The 18,761-nt window shown below is 36.3% G+C and overlaps 1 protein-coding gene and 1 long non-coding RNA gene across 2 annotated transcripts in view; one reads left to right on the top strand and one right to left on the bottom strand.

Moving 5' to 3' along the window:
- The window catches only part of LOC112052643 (angiotensin-converting enzyme), a 188,177-nt gene that overhangs the window by 147,185 nt on the left and 22,231 nt on the right, over positions 1-18,761 (top strand). The gene's annotated exons all lie outside the window — the stretch shown is intronic.
- LOC128198605 (uncharacterized) lies at positions 11,392-16,207 on the bottom strand. The gene is made up of 3 exons (XR_008251340.1): positions 16,004-16,207; positions 14,927-15,090; positions 11,392-13,752 (listed from the first exon to the last, which is right to left on the bottom strand). It is a non-coding gene; the product is annotated as an uncharacterized LOC128198605 (long non-coding RNA).

Raw genomic sequence — 18,761 nt, 5'->3', positions numbered from 1 at the left:
TCAACAATTCCCTGTAAATCTTTATTCATTGAATTAATTTTAAGGGGTAAGTCTTCTATTTTAGCTTGGGCATACAATTGAAGGTCATCAGCGTACAAGTGGTAGAAAGAAGATAAATTTAGAGTTATTGTACTAATAAAAATTGAAAACAAGAGAGGAGACAACACGCCACCTTGTGGTACACCAGCACTCACTGAACACCAGTCGGAGTGTGAATCTTCAACTCGTATACGCTGCTGGCGTCCATGCAAGTAACTATGAAACCAGTCAATGACTGAAGGAGATATGTTAAGAGAACGCATAATGGTCAAAAGTAGATCGTAATCAACATTATTGAAAGCATTGCTGAAGTCTAACAGTGTCAGGATTGTCACACACTGGTTATCCATACCAGAGCGGATATCATCAGTTATTTTAACTAAAGCAGTAGTCGTGCTGTGACCGGAACGAAAACCAGATTGAAATGGGTTAAAAAGGTTACACCGAGACATGAAAAGAGTTAGTTGTCTATGAACTATACGTTCAAAGACTTTTGACAGGAATGGGAGAATTGATATAGGCCGATAATCAGAGAAGCTCGAGGGATTAGGTTTTTTAGGAATTGGAATTACGTGTGCCCTTTTCCAAGATGTTGGAAAAACACCAGTAAGAATGGAATTATTGAAAATGAAAGAAATTACAGGGATTAGAAGTTCAAGGAGAGGTATGATCATTTTACGACTAATGCAATCAGTTCCAACAGCATCAGAGTTGACTTCCAAGATACTTCTCTTAACATCACTACAGTCGATTTGACTAAAGATAAAAGCTGGATCGTCGGGAGTGGGCAAAGCAGAAATATGATTTATTGTATTACTTTTTATAGTACTATCAATGGTACAAGATGAGGAAAAGTGCTGATTAAGCTGGTTTAAATTAACATTACTAGTATGGTTGTTCCTATTTGCTTTCCCAACTCCCAGAGATTTGAGAAACTTCCATACTCTACCAGAGTCTTCCTCTTCGAGTATGGATTTATGAATATGGCGTCGTTGCATATCTCTACACAACCTGTTACACTGATTCCGAATAACTTTATATTTATGCCGGTAAGCCTCCGTGTCCTTTGATTTTAACTTGGACTTTGCAACATTTTTTTTGTGTTGTATGGTTTTGATCTCCTCAGTAAGCCAAGGAGCAGGAAGATGCCTGATTCTGACTGGACGAATTGGAGCATGACGGTCATACAATTTAATTAAAAGGGAGTTAAAAATCTCTACTTGTTCGTCTATATTCGATCCAACACGAATATCATCCCAGTTTAAATTCGCAGCATCATCCCTCAGACGATCCAAATCCATACCACCAAAATTACGCTGGAGAAGAATTCTTGATTTTGCTTTAGGGGGGCGGATCTTATAAGATAGATAAAGTAAATCATGATATGAAAAGGCATCGGCAGGGCATTGGCCATGCTTAGCCACATGATCACTAGAAGAAACGAGAATAATGTCAAGAAGTGATGGGGAACAGTTTGGAAAATAGTGAGTCGCGGACAGAGGAAGAAGGTGCAAATTAGCCGCCTGTACTATAGATTTTAGACGCGTGGCGCGAGAGTCATTCTTTATAAGGCAAGTATTAAAGTCACCCATTATAATCGAATGCTTATATAGTGGAACAAAACTATCTAATAATACCTCGAATTGTGGAAAAAAGTCAATAGTCAGGCTAGGGTTATAATAAACTCCAAGAAGCAGTTTGAGATTAGAAAAAATCACTTCTACAAACAAATGTTCAGCATGCGGGGCAGGCTGTGCTTGTGAGACACTAATAACAGTATACGGTAAATGCGAACGGAGATAAATAGCAACACCTCCGCCAACCCGATTTTCACGGTCATTCCGAATCAAGTGAAAACCAGGAAGAGCATATGATGTGGAAGATAAACATGGTTTAAGCCACGATTCAGAAATTAGGATTGCATGAATATATTTGCTATCAAAAGAAGAAAGCATATCGGGATAATGTGCAGGAATACTCTGAGCATTTATGTGAACGATATTGAAATTTTTAAATGAATCAGAGAAGTGCGTATCAAGTGTTTCATTAAGAGTTGGGAGGCTCTGAAAATTATCATTACTACTAATTACACTAGAATCAGAAAGCGAAAAGAATGAGTCGTTTAGGCCAATTGTATTAAGAAATGACATATTAAAGAAAGAAATAAAATGTATATAAATATTTATATACAATAATAAATAAATAAAATTAAAATAATTAAAATAATAATAATAATTCAAATAACAATAATAATTATATCTATACTTATATAAAAATTAATTAAAACAGATGATATTATTAATTAAATGTAAAAAAGAAAAAATAAATTGTAAAATAAAATAAACAAATATAAACTTTACCTACCAGCTAGCAAAATGTGTAACATACTTATGACTAAAAACAAAATTATTACATAACAAAATCAATTAAAAACAAAACTAAATCTATAACCATAGCATAACATCAAAAATAACTTAAAAGAAAATACATGACAATAATTCAGGATTACTTAATAGTGAAAATCCGAACACAAAGCAATTTGCCTTAAAGTTAACAATATAAGTTCTAATTGTTGTCTCTGGTTACTAATATAAACAGATACCGGATTTATTTGACAGATAATAAAGTAAAACGTAACTAATAAATAACCTGTGGCCCTGTGGCTATTCACAGTTGGCATCACTGTTTAAATTGTCAACGCTTGATACACGTCACTTTTGACAGTTCATGAAAAATTGACAATTGAAAGTACAGATTATTGATACAATTTTGAGGGTATAATTTTAAAATAAAAGAAAAAATAAAATGTTGTGAAGTCTAGTCATAAGTACCTAAATAAACAAGAATTGAATTTCTACTTCCTAACCACTCGTCTAACTGTACGAGAAACGGGCAATTTAGCAACTGGACTATTTAATACAACACCGGAGTTCGGCGACTCCACCGCCCGCGTCGCCGCTACCGCCGCCGCCGCTGACGAAACATCAGGAATTAATTCAAGTTCGCTCAAGGATTCTACTCGGTGACGGACGCCGTCCGAGCCGACGATAAATATGCATCCATCACGCGTCCAGCAGTTTGTGACACCGAAACGCTTTCGAGCCTCTAAGAAAGTGTCGTGTATTAGATTTTATTGAATCTTTTTCATTAAATTAAACAATCGATAAGAAATTAAATGAAATCTGAAAATTTCTACCCACAGAACCAAAGAAAATCCCTATAATTTTGTGTAATTCTCTATAGGTTACTTTGGAAAGGCGGGGAGTGTGACTTCAGTGGAAAAGGGGAGTGTCTGTTTGTTAAAAGTCAAAGGATCCTTTAACCCTACACACCACATTCACAAGTGCGTGACTTCACTCAAGGTCATTCTGCCATTCTAGGGTCATAGTTTGATTTGTTAATTAAGTTGTCCTGACAAATCTTGTGAATCATAACCTTTGTTCGACATTAGTCTTCTTATTTATGTAATCTTTTCTGAGTCTGCTTAAAATAATGCAATGCCTTGCAACTTTAATAGATAAATTAGTTGTACCTACAGCTTATATGCATAGTTTAAAAAATAAAAGAAACAGACAAAACCACATTACAAAGCTATCTCATTTATAATCTCATAATATCATAAGTATTTTTTTTTCTAGTTATTTTTTTTATTGACGTATGTATGTATATCGTCGTCCTCCTTACGTGATACAGATTAGCCGCACGTATTAATATGCATGTATGCAACGGTTACGTAGAAAAAACATCCAGTTTCTTTGTATGGATTGCTGGTAATAACACTTGTATGAATTAATTTGCCTGTGACCTTCTACTGCCTTGACGTTTTACGATTTGTATGACACTGATGTATTTTTTTTTAGAATACTAACAGTGCCCGATGTTTTTTCCCCTTGGGATAAAAAGTACCTATATCCAATGTAATTTACCAACATCATCATCATTATAAGCCTATTTTAAGTATTTACTACAGGACCAGGCCTCCCTCTTTATAAGATATGGAGCTTAGTCCCACCATGCTGCTCCGATGCAGATTGGCGGGCTTAGGATGATATTGTTAATATCTTTGTATGTACTATATCAGACTATCATTGTATTTATGACTAGCTGACGCCGCGCGGTTTTGCCCGTATGGTTCCCATCCCCGTATGAAAACGGGGATAATATATAGCCTATAGCTTTTCAATAAATAGGCTATCTAACACTAAAAGAATTTTTCAAATCGGACCAGTAGTTCCTGAGATTAGCGCGTTCAATCAAACAAACAAACTCTTCAGCTTTATATATTTTTTTTTTTATTCTTTACAAGTTAGCCCTTGACTACAATCTCACCTGATGGTAAGTGATGATGCAGTCTAAGATGGAAGCGGGCTAATTTGTTAGGAGGAGGACGAAAATCCACACCTCTTTTGGTTTCTACACGGCATCGTACCGGAACGCTAAATCGCTTGGCAGTACGTCTTTGCCGGTAGGGTGGTAACTAGCCACGGCCGAAGCCTTCCACCAGCCAGACCAGGACAAATTAAGAAAATCTCAATCTGCCCAGCCGGGGATCGAACCCAGGAGCTCCGTCTTGTAAATCAACCGCGCATACCACTGCGCCACGGAGGCCGTCAAAAATTAGTATAATAATAGATATAGATAACGAGTAAAAACAGTTTATCTGAAACTATCTGTGTGTGACTATCTGTGTTGAATTTCATCCAAATCCATTTTTTATTTATTTTTGTTTTTAGTGATTGAATAACAGATATTAACATTTTCACATTTATTGTAATAAATAGTAGAATGTTAATTGTTCCTGGAATCTAGAAAATTACTACCGTACAGTAAATCAGTTTAAGGTTTTAAGTTTATTTCATAAAATTGTGTGAAAGGCAAATAATATTCAAGGTTTTTTAACATATCACTTCCGTGTTAGCAGGTTATTATAGGACATTTATATTATTATAATTATATACATATGTATATCCTGAGTGATTATTCAAATTGTCATCTTGATTTGTTTACCTTATAGTGTAAGAGCCTGTGGTGTTGTAGGTGGTGCCTCTGATCTACTAAACCGATTTTGAAAATTCTTTTACCGTTAGAACTTTTACACTAATTATTTTTGAATATCATAGGCTGAATTTTATCGCCGTATTCTCACAGGAACGGGAATTACGCAGATGAAACGCGAGGTGTCGGCTAAAATGCTGTAGTTCTGGCGATCACAATCTCTCGGCCTATTTAATTAGTAGATATTTATTTGCCTTCTAATACCACATGCTACGATTATGGTATATCTAAGAATTTATTTTATATCTAGACAAATAAGTCGAAGTATCTGTATATGCTGTTATGCCAATTACTGAATGACTATAAATGATTTAACAAAAGCTTCGTTTAATTCGAGAGAAGGCCTTTTATTTCACATTTTATACTATTATGTAGGTTTCATGTAGTTTCTATATAACAAAGTTTTGCCAACAATTTCGCCAAATTTTCATGACCTTCAACATTTAGGTATACATAAACGAATACGTTGTCACGGTAAATGAAAGAATGTATAAATTTGTTTATCGTATATAAATTAATACCTATATTTGAATTTGTGAGCCGAATATGGATTGATAATGATGAACCAATTTTTTTTAGCCTACCTATTTGTAAAACGTAACGTACGTACCTATGCGAGTTTACATATTTGTAAAGTCGGGAACTTTATATATGTTTTAGTTTTAATAGGAATAATTTTAATAAACTATGCATGATTTATAATAATTTAGACTTAACAAACATTGTTGAATATGCATTAAGGAAGCGATTTGCACTTTGCAATTTTTACAAAGGCTTTATATGGTGCTATACTCTATGATATATACCCTTCTATGAAATTGTATATGACACGATAAATACATCCATCGGTTTATAAACGAAACAAGAACAGTTGTACATATGAAATTATATTTTTATGCTGGGGCCACACTAAGGAAAAACTTTAATGCCCGTTATCGCGATAGTAAGGCATTAATTTTTAATGCAATATTGCAGTCTCCATACATGGACGGCTTAATAACGCATAACGTCTAACGCCATTCTTAATGCCGGTGAAAATTAACGCGTTAAATCGTAGCTACACTAGGTTTAACGCCTCAGTTCACGACGTTTCCCGTTAATGTGGCCCCAGCATTACGCGTACGCGTGAAATTATTTTATTTTTAAGTAAAGTTTTATAATATGTTGCTCATGCTCAAAAACCTCCTCTATACTCTAGTGAAAGTCCCAGCAATATCGGTTCAGCCATTCCAGAGATTATCCCGGAAAAACAGACAGACAGCCAAATTTTAAAAAGTGTACACTGTAGATTCTCATATAGGAGTCATGAACTCCTATATGAGAACCGACAGCGTACACTTTTTGTGAATTTATCCAATAATGCAATACTTTGCAAGTTTGCAATCCAATTATAATATGAATAATTGTTTAGATATCCTATAAAAGGTTAAGTTACTTTTTATCATAGTTAAGTATACTTATTATAACTATGATTCAAGGTAAAAAAACTGGAACACGATATGACAACGTCGGTTAGCAAATTGTAGAGCAATATCTATAGAGATAATCTACATTACATTATGTTTGTATAGAGGTAGGTATTTGAATGAAGTTTTAATTGCTCTAGGGACGCTGGTATTGCAGTGTGTCATACCTACTTCACCTACCTTTTACGATGTGAGAAAATAACAAAATGGATAAGGTGTCCTAGATGGATTTGACTGGATTTTGAGAATGGATATACGATATTATTTTTTGTTATTTTCTATCATAAGAAATTATCCAATAATCAATCTCCAATTTCCAGACCCTTGGATATACGACATTATTTTTTGTTATTTTCTATCATAAGAAATTATCCAATAATCAATCCCCAATTTCCAGACCCTTAGCTTCGTGGCAACCCTTTGCTTGAGACCTTTAATCTTTATCGGTGTTTTACAATGGGTTGACGTTAAGATAAGTGACTGGCGATACCGAATACTTGGACGGTTGTAACCATTTTAAACCAGGGTATGTACTAAAAATTGGAAAATTCCTTGTCCAACAGTAACTTGTAAGCAGTGCATTTTTGCCTCTATGAAGTGCGCGTCGCTTTTGGTTACCTATTTACTTAAGTAGGGGCATTGGCTGACAAATTTTCAGTTTTCACAAAATGAGCTAAGCATACGACTTACAAAAATATCAAGCTCCCACCCACCCATATATAGAGTTGGAAGAGGGTACTTCAATAAAAGCTAGACGACACGCCGGCTTATTGTCGGAGCGACGCACGAATTATCGGTTGGCTCCTGGTGGGGTTTAATGGGGATAACATATTGTTCAATATTATATATTCTTATTTTTAAATCCACCTTCTGAATATTTCAAATATACCATATCCATATCATTGTGGCTCCTGTGTCTGTACCGGAACCTCGAGCCGGAGTCGGTCGAAGGGCGCTGCCTCTCTCTCAGTTAGCGTTGACTTAGAAATTGTATACGTATTTACGATGTTTTGTTTGTTTTCATTTCATATATTTACTAGCACTCGCTCACGGCTTTCCGTAATAATAATCATGTTTTATTCAAAAAATGACAATAAATATATTTTTTACCCCAAAACTTAAATACCTTTTGCAGAATAAAGGATTTCATCTCCTATTTTAAGTAATATTATGGGGAAAATTAAAAAAAAAATACAACCGACTTCAAAACCTAAAAACGTACGGGGCAAACTAAAAAGCGAAAAACTACATCGTAATATTATTACGATGTTTTTTTAGGTTTGTTTTCATTCATGGGAACAATCTATGGTTCACGCGGTATTTCTGAAAAACTGAAGGTCCCGAATGAATTTGCGGGCGCTCACTATAATTATTATTGTTATTATACATTTCAATGATTATTCAATATTACAAAATTTACAAGGCTATTAAGATTGTTTTAAAAACACCGACCTTTTTGGGTGTAGGTGGACTGCGCAGTTATAACAACGAATCGGTTTAGATTGTCTAAGGTCGTGTAATAATTTTCAGGGTGATTATGTAAGAAAGTGATTGTTTTTATGCGGAAGTATACAGCCTTCATCTGAATATTTAAAATTAATATTTAAAATGATTCCTCCGTTTCACTACACCTCACGTCTACGAGTGAGAATTTTTTATACTTACTATGATAGGAGATTGTGATCGTCATGTCAAAATCACCCTAACCCCGCCAAACCGCATTGGAGCAGCGTGAATGGGCTAGAACTAAAATGGAGTTGCTCTCCAGTCTCATAAGGGGAAAAGGATTAAAATAGGCTGATAACGATAAGTAAATACTATTATTCATATTAAATATCAATCTTATATAGTTTAATCAATGTGTAGCTTAAGATTTTATCCCGCGACTGTCGGCGCCCTTTTCGTGGAGACATTTCACGAAACCGCGCCCTCCGATATCCTTGACTTATCGATAACCCATTATAAGTTCAGTCACCATGACCCTAACATGTGTATACGATTGAAATTAGCATTAATTACGAGAAGGTCTTCGTCCTCCACTTCACTAGTTTAGAAGTGCTAATTAGTAATTCAGTAACGAGTGCTATTCTGTATCCCACCCGCATTTGAGCAGCGTGGTGAGCCGAAGCTCCATATCCCCTCTCCTATAAACAGAAAGGTCTGGCCATGCTGTGGGCCAGGCCTATAGGAGACAGGTTAAATTAGGTTGACAAATTTGACGATGATTCTGTAACGATGCTTTTATATCACAACAGTGTGAGTTTCGAACAAGTCTCTATCTCTTTTTATAGACCGATTTCAAAAAAATCGTCTGTATATTTTTTCTTGTACGTATGTTACGTCATTTGTCGAAGATACCTGGACCGACTTGAATAATCCTTTTAATATTTGGAACATAGTTATTGTCAGGATCTGATGATAGTATCCTGGAGAAATTGTGTGGAACTTTTAAAAATTGTAGGGGCGACCATACGTTTGTTATTGTTTTTTTGGTATTTTAAAGCACCACAATGTTGTAAAGGTTAAGAGTCAATTTGATGATGGAACGGAAACATAAATGAGGGAACAACTTAATGATTTACAGCAGTTACCTACGTTTGAGCATCGTGAGATAGAGTGAATTCATAACTCATACTGTTGAGTTGAAAGAAAGCATTCTCGATACGAATACGTTCTCTATCGTGTGAATAGCTAATCTCTGAATATCTCCAGTCCTGGATTAGCCTATAAGCTATTTAAGCTATTGGATAGGGCATCCCGTCTAGTTGGCACCAAAACGACTGAAAAAAAATGAGCACAGCACGCAAATTCAAGCAATTTCAAAATTCGTGCGTTTTAAATTGTCCTTGACGTTTTTTTACCCGACTGCAAGAAAGGGTAGTAATTAATACTTTATAGTTCACTTAGTTCATCCACACGAAAGTTTTCAAATACAACAAATGCATTCCCAAGGAAGGTGAACATATCACACGGTGGCATTTTTAAAACACAACGCTGTGTTGCATTTTCCATTTTGGGCGTTGGAAAGACCTTCATTTAACTTCATAGGTACTATATTTGAACGCTTTTTTAACGTTCGTTAAAAAATTTCTCGTTCAAATAAGGGCTTAAGGTACGGGAGGTCCAAGGGAAAGATTGCTTAGGGTTTCAAGTTACCTTAATCCGACACTAAATAGATGAGGTTGGCTACTGCATCCGTATCTCGGTCGAGACTCGAGAGGACATTATATATCACAAGTCGCATTGCAACACGTAGGCTCTGTTGTCTGTCCGTGCAGCTGGTTCGCACGGCTGTTGAAACATCCGCGCAGCGACCTTCGCGTGCGCGTATGGACTTAGCACCTGCGAGAGCCAGATATTCCTCATGTTATAAAGGCTGAAAGGCAGCCTAAGCTTCTATGAGGCACTATAGCCCCGTGGATATGAACTCTGCCTTCGATAGGTACGGAGGGCGTATGTTCGAATCCGATTTAGGGTATACACCAACTTTTCAGTTATGTGCATTTTAAGAAATTAAAAGTTTATCCTCGAAAAACATAGTAACTAATGTTTTAGCGATGCGTTAAGTCACGAAGCTAAGAGTCTAGCGACTGGAGTCATGATTTCTCACGGTATGCCGTAAAAATATCTGTAAAACTTCGTTTTATATTTAGATAATTGAGGATTAGATCCTTAAAACCTTTCAAAGCCACCACGATCTAATTTTCATAATTGGCTACCATATTTGCCTATGGCTTAATCAAACAAACTTTCAGCCATCATGTACTCGTAATGAGGTAAGTTTCAAGTCGTGGCACAAGAGTAGTGGCAAGTCAACGATGCGCTGGACTGACCAAATCAAAACTGCTCTCCATTGTTCGCTCCACGAATGTGCTAGGAGAGCACTAGGGGAATGGCGACGGATCGTAAAGTAAATGACGACCACGATCACTCTATTAAGTAGCGACGAAGAAGAATAATGCGGTATGTCTGGCCATTACAGGCCTAGTTCTACTAGGACCGTTCGCCATCGAGTGCAGTCGATTCCCATCGTTACGTTTCCGTCGACCCACTAACTGTATTAGTCATGTAACACCGAATTTTCTGAGACGCAAAACGCTATGGAATGTCATGCCTTTAGGGTGCTTTTTTGTCGTTCACTGACGCAATTATTTAAATGCCATAAAAATGTTATACTGAGTAAGTTCATTTAAACATTGTTAATAATGTAAAAATGTCTATAGATGTTGACTACATTTCAAAGGAGATTGTCGTTTTGAGCCTACGTAATTTGCAGACGTCAGTTAATATACAGTAATTCTTAGTTTATTTTAAGACGTTAATTTCAAATGCCAAAATTTGGTCGATTAATTAATTTAATTTCATTAAAATATGGGCTGTTTTCCAGTTATTAACACATGTTATAAGACTGGTAACTTAATGGTGTACATTCAGAAGCTGTTTTCTTGGAAAGTAGCTAATTGAACATGATAGTAGGTACAAGTATAAAATACCATTTTATAAAATACTGCCTACTTGTATTCAAAAACGACTTTTGTTTTTAAATATTGAGCATGTCTTTTAAATATATGACAAATTTTCGCATTTCCCTCCAACTAGATTAAAAAGACTGTGAGTGTGCCCGTGTTACGCGAGGACACGACAATAGTACAGAGGGCGGGAATCGAACCCCGATCTTTCAGTGATGAAGCCCGGCCCTTTTACTTTTGCTATATTTATTTTGCTTTAGCTATTTACTCGTAAGGCTTGAATCGATAGTGCAGTTGACTTATCCTTGTTTCATAAAACCATTCCTCATTAATTGTGTCTTCTCACTTAATTACAGATTATCGAATCGTCTAAGAGGTTTCTCTTCAAAAAACGCGGAGATATCGTAACATGGATTACGTTACAGCCTGTACACATAAAAGAAACATTTAGATGAAAAAAAAGATGTCATCTATATAAGTCGCAGATAACGGCCGGGACGCCAAAAATGGCCGGCGATATTTACCATGTTGTACAATCTCGCAAACGAAACATCGCAATAGGCTTCTCTTTTTTATTTCTGTACAAAACAGCCTCTCTGGCGTAGTTAGGAAATCCGGGGAATTCTAACCACGCTTATTTCAAACGGTATTGGTTGGATAGTTTTCGGTCAATTATTATCACCATTATCTAATAAAATTACTACACTAGCTGACGCCACGCGAAGTCACTCGCGTGGTTCTCGTTCCCGTAAGAGTACGGGAATAATATTTTAGAATTTAAACTATCGTGAGTGTTATTCATATTAATTGATTATGAAACACGGCTAAAACTCACGTGATATTAGGTCGGAGTATTCCCGACTAGTTTCGAACCCATACGAGGCCCTTAATCATGAGCTGGTTCTTGCATCGCGGCACGACCCAAACTGACCTATTATCACGTGAGTTTTAGCCGTGTTTCATAATCAATTAATATGGGAATAATATTATATGTATAGCCTATGGCCTTCCTCGATCTATCCGGCTATCTAACACTAAACGAACTTTTCAAATCGGACCAGTAGTTCCTGAGATTAGCGCGTTCAATTATACAAACAAACAAACAAACTCTTCAGCTTTGTATAATAGTATAGATGATGTTTCGAAAGTGCTTGTAAACTAAACCTAATTGAAATAAATAAATTTTGAAATTTGAATATTAGAAAACTTTTAATTTGAACAAAAAACCAAGGGATGTCCACTACATATCCCATAGGTCCGAAGGAACCGTTAAAATTGCTTTTCACTTATCTACACTTATATTATAAAGAATAAAGATTTAATTTGTAAATCACATCCATATTAAAAACATAAAATATTTTTAAAGAATAATAAGCCGTTTATTCCCAAATCACACATACAAAATTATATAATACAAACAATTAAAAGGATAAAAAATTTAAAATTAACTTTAATTAACCTAATAAATATTTATTTATTGAACGTTGATATTATTTATTATTGTTGTTTTATTTGGGTACCCTAGTAATTAATAATCCAAACAATGGTTTATACGGTGTGTTAATTACAAATTAAATTAGCTAATAAAGGAAGTCAAGCGCATACAATAGTTACATAACATCCTAACTATAGCAAATACCTGAGTATAATTAAGTATGTCTTTAAGTCAAACATGCACATCAAAATGCCTGGTGATACACTCGTATAGGCATACTAACAAAGCCCTTCGGTTTCGTCCACCGTAGAATATTTTTATAGACACAACTTGCAAAAATACATAATTATATCTTATACTAGCAAACGCCGTGATATGATCAAATGAGCCGTGATAGCCCAGTGGATATGACCACTGCCTCCGATTCCAGAGGGTGACCAAATCCGGTCCGGGGCATGCACCTCCAAGTTTTCAGTTGTGTGCATTTAAGAATTTAAATATCATGTGTCTCAAACGGTGAAGGAAAAACATCGTGAGTAAGTGAAGTGAAGTCTGCCAATTCGCATTGGGCCAGCATGGTGCCCTCTCATTCTGAGAGGAGACTTGAGCTCAGTAGTGAGCCGAATATGGATTGATAATTATGACTAGCAAACGGCCCTTAGACCTCTTTAACCAGTCCTATCGCAAAAAACATTTTTTTTCAACGCATCTGATAGTTCCCGAGTTCAGCGCGATTAAACAAACAAAAAACATTTCCATTTTACTATATTTGTACAGGAAAATACCAAAATAAGTGAAGCAACACTCACTTAAACTTGTTAATGGTCCGTGAATATGCGTGATTGAAAGCAATTTGATAGGTACGTTTTGAGTGGCACTGCTAAAGAATCTATTAATGTATCAATCTATAATTATAACCAGTACCAGTCTGCTGATTTTAGCTGCGATTGATGAGGTGGATGACCTGCTCGCTAACTATAGACGTCATAAGAAAACTCAGCGAGCGATGGAGCGAGCTTGGAGTTTCTCTGTGTGATCGAATCAGAAATGAGGAGATCCTCAGAAAATTACTGATATAGCTGAGCGAGTCGTAAAGCAGAAGTAGCACTTAGTACGAATTACAATCGTCGGACACCCAAGATCCCAAGAAGATAGCGACCCCGTTTCGGAAATTCCAATGTTGATCAAGCAGCTTGCATGGAGTCGCTGGATACCTACTAGCGGCAGAAGACCATGGTGTTTAGAAGTCGATGCAAGAGGCCCCTGTCCAGCAGTGGACTTCCATCGCCTGTTAATATTAATGATGAAATTACAATTACAATGGACGAAGAACTTTTTATAAAAGCTGAAAGATACCTATTCCAAACCGCAAGTAAGTAGGTAAGGCAAGCCATCAGTTATGAAGTTAGGTAAAGAGATAGCCTCCGTGACGCAGTGGTATGCGCGGTAGATTTGCCTTTGGTCCTGGGTTTGATCCCCGGTTGGGCCGATTGAGGTTTTCTTAATTGATCCATTGATTGGTTGGTGGGAGGCTGAGACTAGTTAGTGACACAGTAGTTTAGTGGCACAAAATGTTTTTAGAACTTAATATGCAGTGGGAAAATTTTCAAAAGCCATAATTGTGTTTTTATAATATAATACAGAAGTGATTGTCGTAATTCGGTCGATTCAGTTACATATTTGGCATGTAAATAGTATTGCATGTATATGCAATGACTTACTATCACTTAGTCCTTTTCCAAATTAACTCAATATGTCCATAATTCAGTAAACAAGATTGGATTGCTGAAAGACTAGCTGACCCGATGTCTTCGAAAGACTAGCTGTCCTTCCACCCAATGTTAACGAAGTCGATGTTTCTCAAAGTCGAATTTTTAAAGTTTTTGGCCATTGAATAAAGAAAAGCGGACATACTGTCTAACGTATAAATTGCTTTGGCGCATGGTTTAATGTTCACGCCAACGATATTATATTGTACCTACATTTGAAGAGTACGTAAAAATTCATCATCATCAATCGATGGACGTCCACTGCTGGACATAGAGCTGTAACCAACTTGATGTTATCAGTCTTCCTCGTGAAGGGTTAATCAATATTTCCGTTGCAGGCTTGCTAATTTTTCCATAATATATTTTTTATAGCTGATTTTGACAGGACTTCGTTTTACATACGATTTTTATATGCCACGGAAATAGGCGTCAGTTTTGGTGTTTTATATTCTACTAGCTGACGCCGCGCAGTTTTACTCGCGTTGTTCCGGTTCCCGTAGAGATACGGGGATGATATATAGCCTATAGTCTTCCTCAATAAATAGGCTATCTAACACTGAAATATTTTTTCAAATCAGACCAGTAGTTCCTGAGATTAGCGCGTTCAATCAAACAAAATAACAAGCTTTAGCTTTATAATATTATAGTATAGATGTGCCTATACTCGTACCTATTTAGACTCAAATAATTTACCCTTCGTAATAAACTATCCCCGCGCACTACAGCTCCTAGAGCAACGTGCGCGCCGTCCGCACGTCGTATGGAAAGCTCTCATCTGTAGTGCGCACGTGACTTCATTACTAGTGACACCATCTATTTTTGTTCTAACGCGGGACGGGAATTGGCTCCGCTTTCTTCTGCACAAAAAAAGGATAACAAGTATTAATATCTTAATTGTTAATAATATTTCTTTTTGCTAAGTTGCTGAGTTGCTGAGTCTCTTATCGACAGAATTTGTTTAACCGGTTGCAGAGGTACTACACATTTTTTTATTTTTTATATTCTTTCTAAGTTAGCTCTTGACTACAAACTCACCTGATGGTAAGTGGTGATGCTATCTAAGACGAAAGCGGGCTAACTTGTTATGAAGAGGATGAAAATCCACACACCTTTCGGTTTCTACACGACATCATACCGGAACACTAAATCACTTGGTGGTACATCTTTGTCGGTGGGGTGGTAACTAGCCACGGCCGAAGCTTCCCACCAGCAAAACACATTTACAGACTTAATTTTACAAAAGTATTTCGGTAATTCTACTAAAAATTAATTATTTTAATTTTATTAAAGGCGAAACTCCAATTTATTTATTTCATAGTTTCGAACACAAAAAAAGTGTGCTACATTTTTATCAACGCGGGACAAAGCGACATACTTTGATGAGAACGGTTTAATATGTAAAATTTAAATCGGGATAGTCTCGCTCGCAGCAGGTCGCATGGTAACCATATTTCATTACCTATCCACTTCCATTTAGATGAAAGAGAAATATTGTGTCAACCCAACTCATCTCCTGTAGCTATCCCATCTCGCTTATACTTTGTCCTAAATAAACAGACCGACAATAATTTTATATCATATACATTTACGAGTATAATATATTTTATCTAATGTGAGGTATGAGGTATGAGGTAGTACCTACCTTTCTGCATCCTAGGACGTGGGTTCGATTCCCACAGATGGCAATATGCTTATGTGGTGAAGATGGCTGTTTACCGCTGTCTTAGTGGTTAAATTGGTGGTGGTGATAAAATAATATAAAATTAATACCTGTTATCATTCATTTTATATTATTTTTAGTCACTATCTTCGAACAGTGCTTGTTGCCAGTGATGACCTATGGTTCCGAGACGTTGTCACTAGCTATGGGAATCATAAGAAGGCTTAGAGTCACACATGTTAGGAGTGCGTGATCGAATCAGAAATGAGGAGATTCGCAGAAGAACCAAAGTCACTGACATAGCTTAACGAGTTGCGAAGCTAAAGTGGCAATGGACGGGACACATAGTTAGAAGAGCCGATATACGTTGGGTTCCCAAAGTGCTGGAATGGCGACCCCCCACCAGGAGGACTGACTACATCAGACGAGTCGCAGGGATTCGCGGGATGCAGGTGGCTCAGTAAGTATCCTGAGCTTCGGAAGTCCCTTTCACCGGTCATGTCGGTCTGCTGTCCAATCAGATTGTGGACGTGAAGGAATACAGAGTGCACCTGTGTTTGCGCACAACCTTGTGCACTGTAATGTCTCCTGCGTACAATACATACGTATATTCATCACAATCATCCTCATTAACAGCCGATGGACGTCCACTGCTGGACATAGGCCTCTTGCATGGACTTCCAAACAAAACGGTCTCGAGCAGCGAATATCCAGCAGCTCCCAGCAACCCGCTTGATATCATCGGTCCACCTAATGGGGGGTCGACCTACACTGCGCTTTCCGGTGCGGGGTCGCCATTCCTGCACCTTGGAACCCCAACGTCCATCGGCTCTTCAAACTATGTGGCCTGCCCATTGCCACTTCAGCTTCGCGACTCGCTGAGCTATATCAGCGACTTTGGTTCTTCTGCGGATCTCCTCATTTCTGATTCGATCACGCAGAAAAACCCCAAGCATAGCTCGCTCCTTCGCCCGCTGACACGTACATTAATATGAAGATTAATCATTTATTTATAACAGAGAAAGTGTTTTACAATCATCTAAACTTCAAGAACTGGCTACCCTACTTGTAACTAAAAACTTATTTAACTAAATATGAGATGAAATAATAATATTGTTTAACACTACGTAGGTATAGGAGCTTTTAAGATGACCTTTCGACTCCTTAAAATCTTCCAATTTTGCATTTATCTGTTAATTCGCACTTTTATGGGATGTAATTATATAAATGGTGTAAGTAAGTATATAAAGTTGCAATATAAGCGCGTGTAAGTACGCATTACACACAACTTTTTTTTTATATTGAGACAATTTTGTAATAATAAAAACGGTTGTTAAGGCCGCGTGCGGGTAAGTGGTAACATCTTTCGTAATTTGGGCCGCGAGCCGTTTTTCGTTGACCTTAGCCTTAAAACTATTTCGTTTTAATTTATCTCAAAAATTCTTGTTAAGAAATCGTCTGCTGGCGGTGGCGCCCATGCGGCAAATCGTTTATAGAACGCGTGACGGATCCGATACGACATTTTTTTTTAATTTGCCACAAGTTAGTCCTTGACTACAATCTCAAGGAAATAAAGCTATTTTTATTTTTATTTATTTTTATGCTAACAGTAGGTAAAGCAATTTTGTAACAGGGTATCTGCGATTATTACTTTCGGAGCTTCAAGAATTTAAAAGGTTAGATTTACGGCACTGCCGTGGATCCCTGAAAAACGCCCCATACAAAATGGTACGAATTAATGACTAGTCGTAGGTACTTAATGATCGTTAGATAGTATGTGCGTTTAAACAAAATTACTAATATCTTTGTTATTTGTGCGTATATATATTTAAAAATGTCACATTTAATGTAAGAAAGCGAAAACTTTATGAATTTCCATCTAATTACAATAAAAGGTTTTTATTAAATTTCGAATTTATAATCTTATTTATTTTGTAAATATCCAGACTTTGCTTTTTATGTATAAATTAGTTAACATTGACCTTATTTACCCGAATGTGTCATAAAAATCAAGATATTCAAACCTAGTCATCACCCCCATTTTAGACAACCTATTACTATAGAACTTAGGAAATTTATAAATTATATAAAATAAATATTTCAGAAGAAATATCTCCAGTTCTTACATATTACATCATGCGTAAATCATTTTCTAGGTAAAGGATGAATTTATAATATTATTTAATTTTCACCATAATCGTATACAATTCAAAGTCGCCAGTTATAAAGCGGTTCAAATCCAGTAGTCAGTAATAGTGATACAATTATGTAAGAGCACTTACTCTTACCGCGCGATGATCGCGTTATCTCGTCGGATTACCGATCATTTGCTAACAAGGAAATTATCGGGCGCCATATATTTTATGTCCCTTTTAATAGTATTTGCCAATTAATAATTGTAATTGGACCATAATCTTTTATATTAACAACTAGCGGACGCCCGCAACTTCGTTCGCGTGGAATTTAGTTTTTCACTAAATTTACTTTTTTTTTTTTAATGAACAAAATAGTGAATAGGCCAGTAGTTACTACGTCAAGAGGCAGTGATTTTTCATTTATGCGATGATGTTACATAGTTATTTCAACGTTTAACAGTTTAAAATCATTTACAATATTTATTTTTCTCATAATTTAAAGTTTTTTTATAACTTTATCAGGTTTAATTTAATTAAAGAAGGTAAATAAAATAAACAATGTTTCTACCTACTAACAAATCTAAAAATTATTTATTAGCAATAATTCACTATCTTTGATGTATGCTAGTTGATATTTAGGAAATTGAGATTCTATGTAACAATGTCATCCGGTGCCTACCGGTGAATATCAAACAGTCGGTAGATGACATTCCTTAAATGATTTGACGTTTTT

Source organism: Bicyclus anynana, chromosome 12 (genome assembly GCF_947172395.1).
Source record: "Bicyclus anynana chromosome 12, ilBicAnyn1.1, whole genome shotgun sequence".
Classification (NCBI taxonomy): Eukaryota; Metazoa; Arthropoda; class Insecta; order Lepidoptera; family Nymphalidae; genus Bicyclus; species Bicyclus anynana.
The sequence above is the reverse complement of the archived record's forward strand: the minus strand, read 5'-3'. Positions and strand labels throughout refer to the sequence as shown.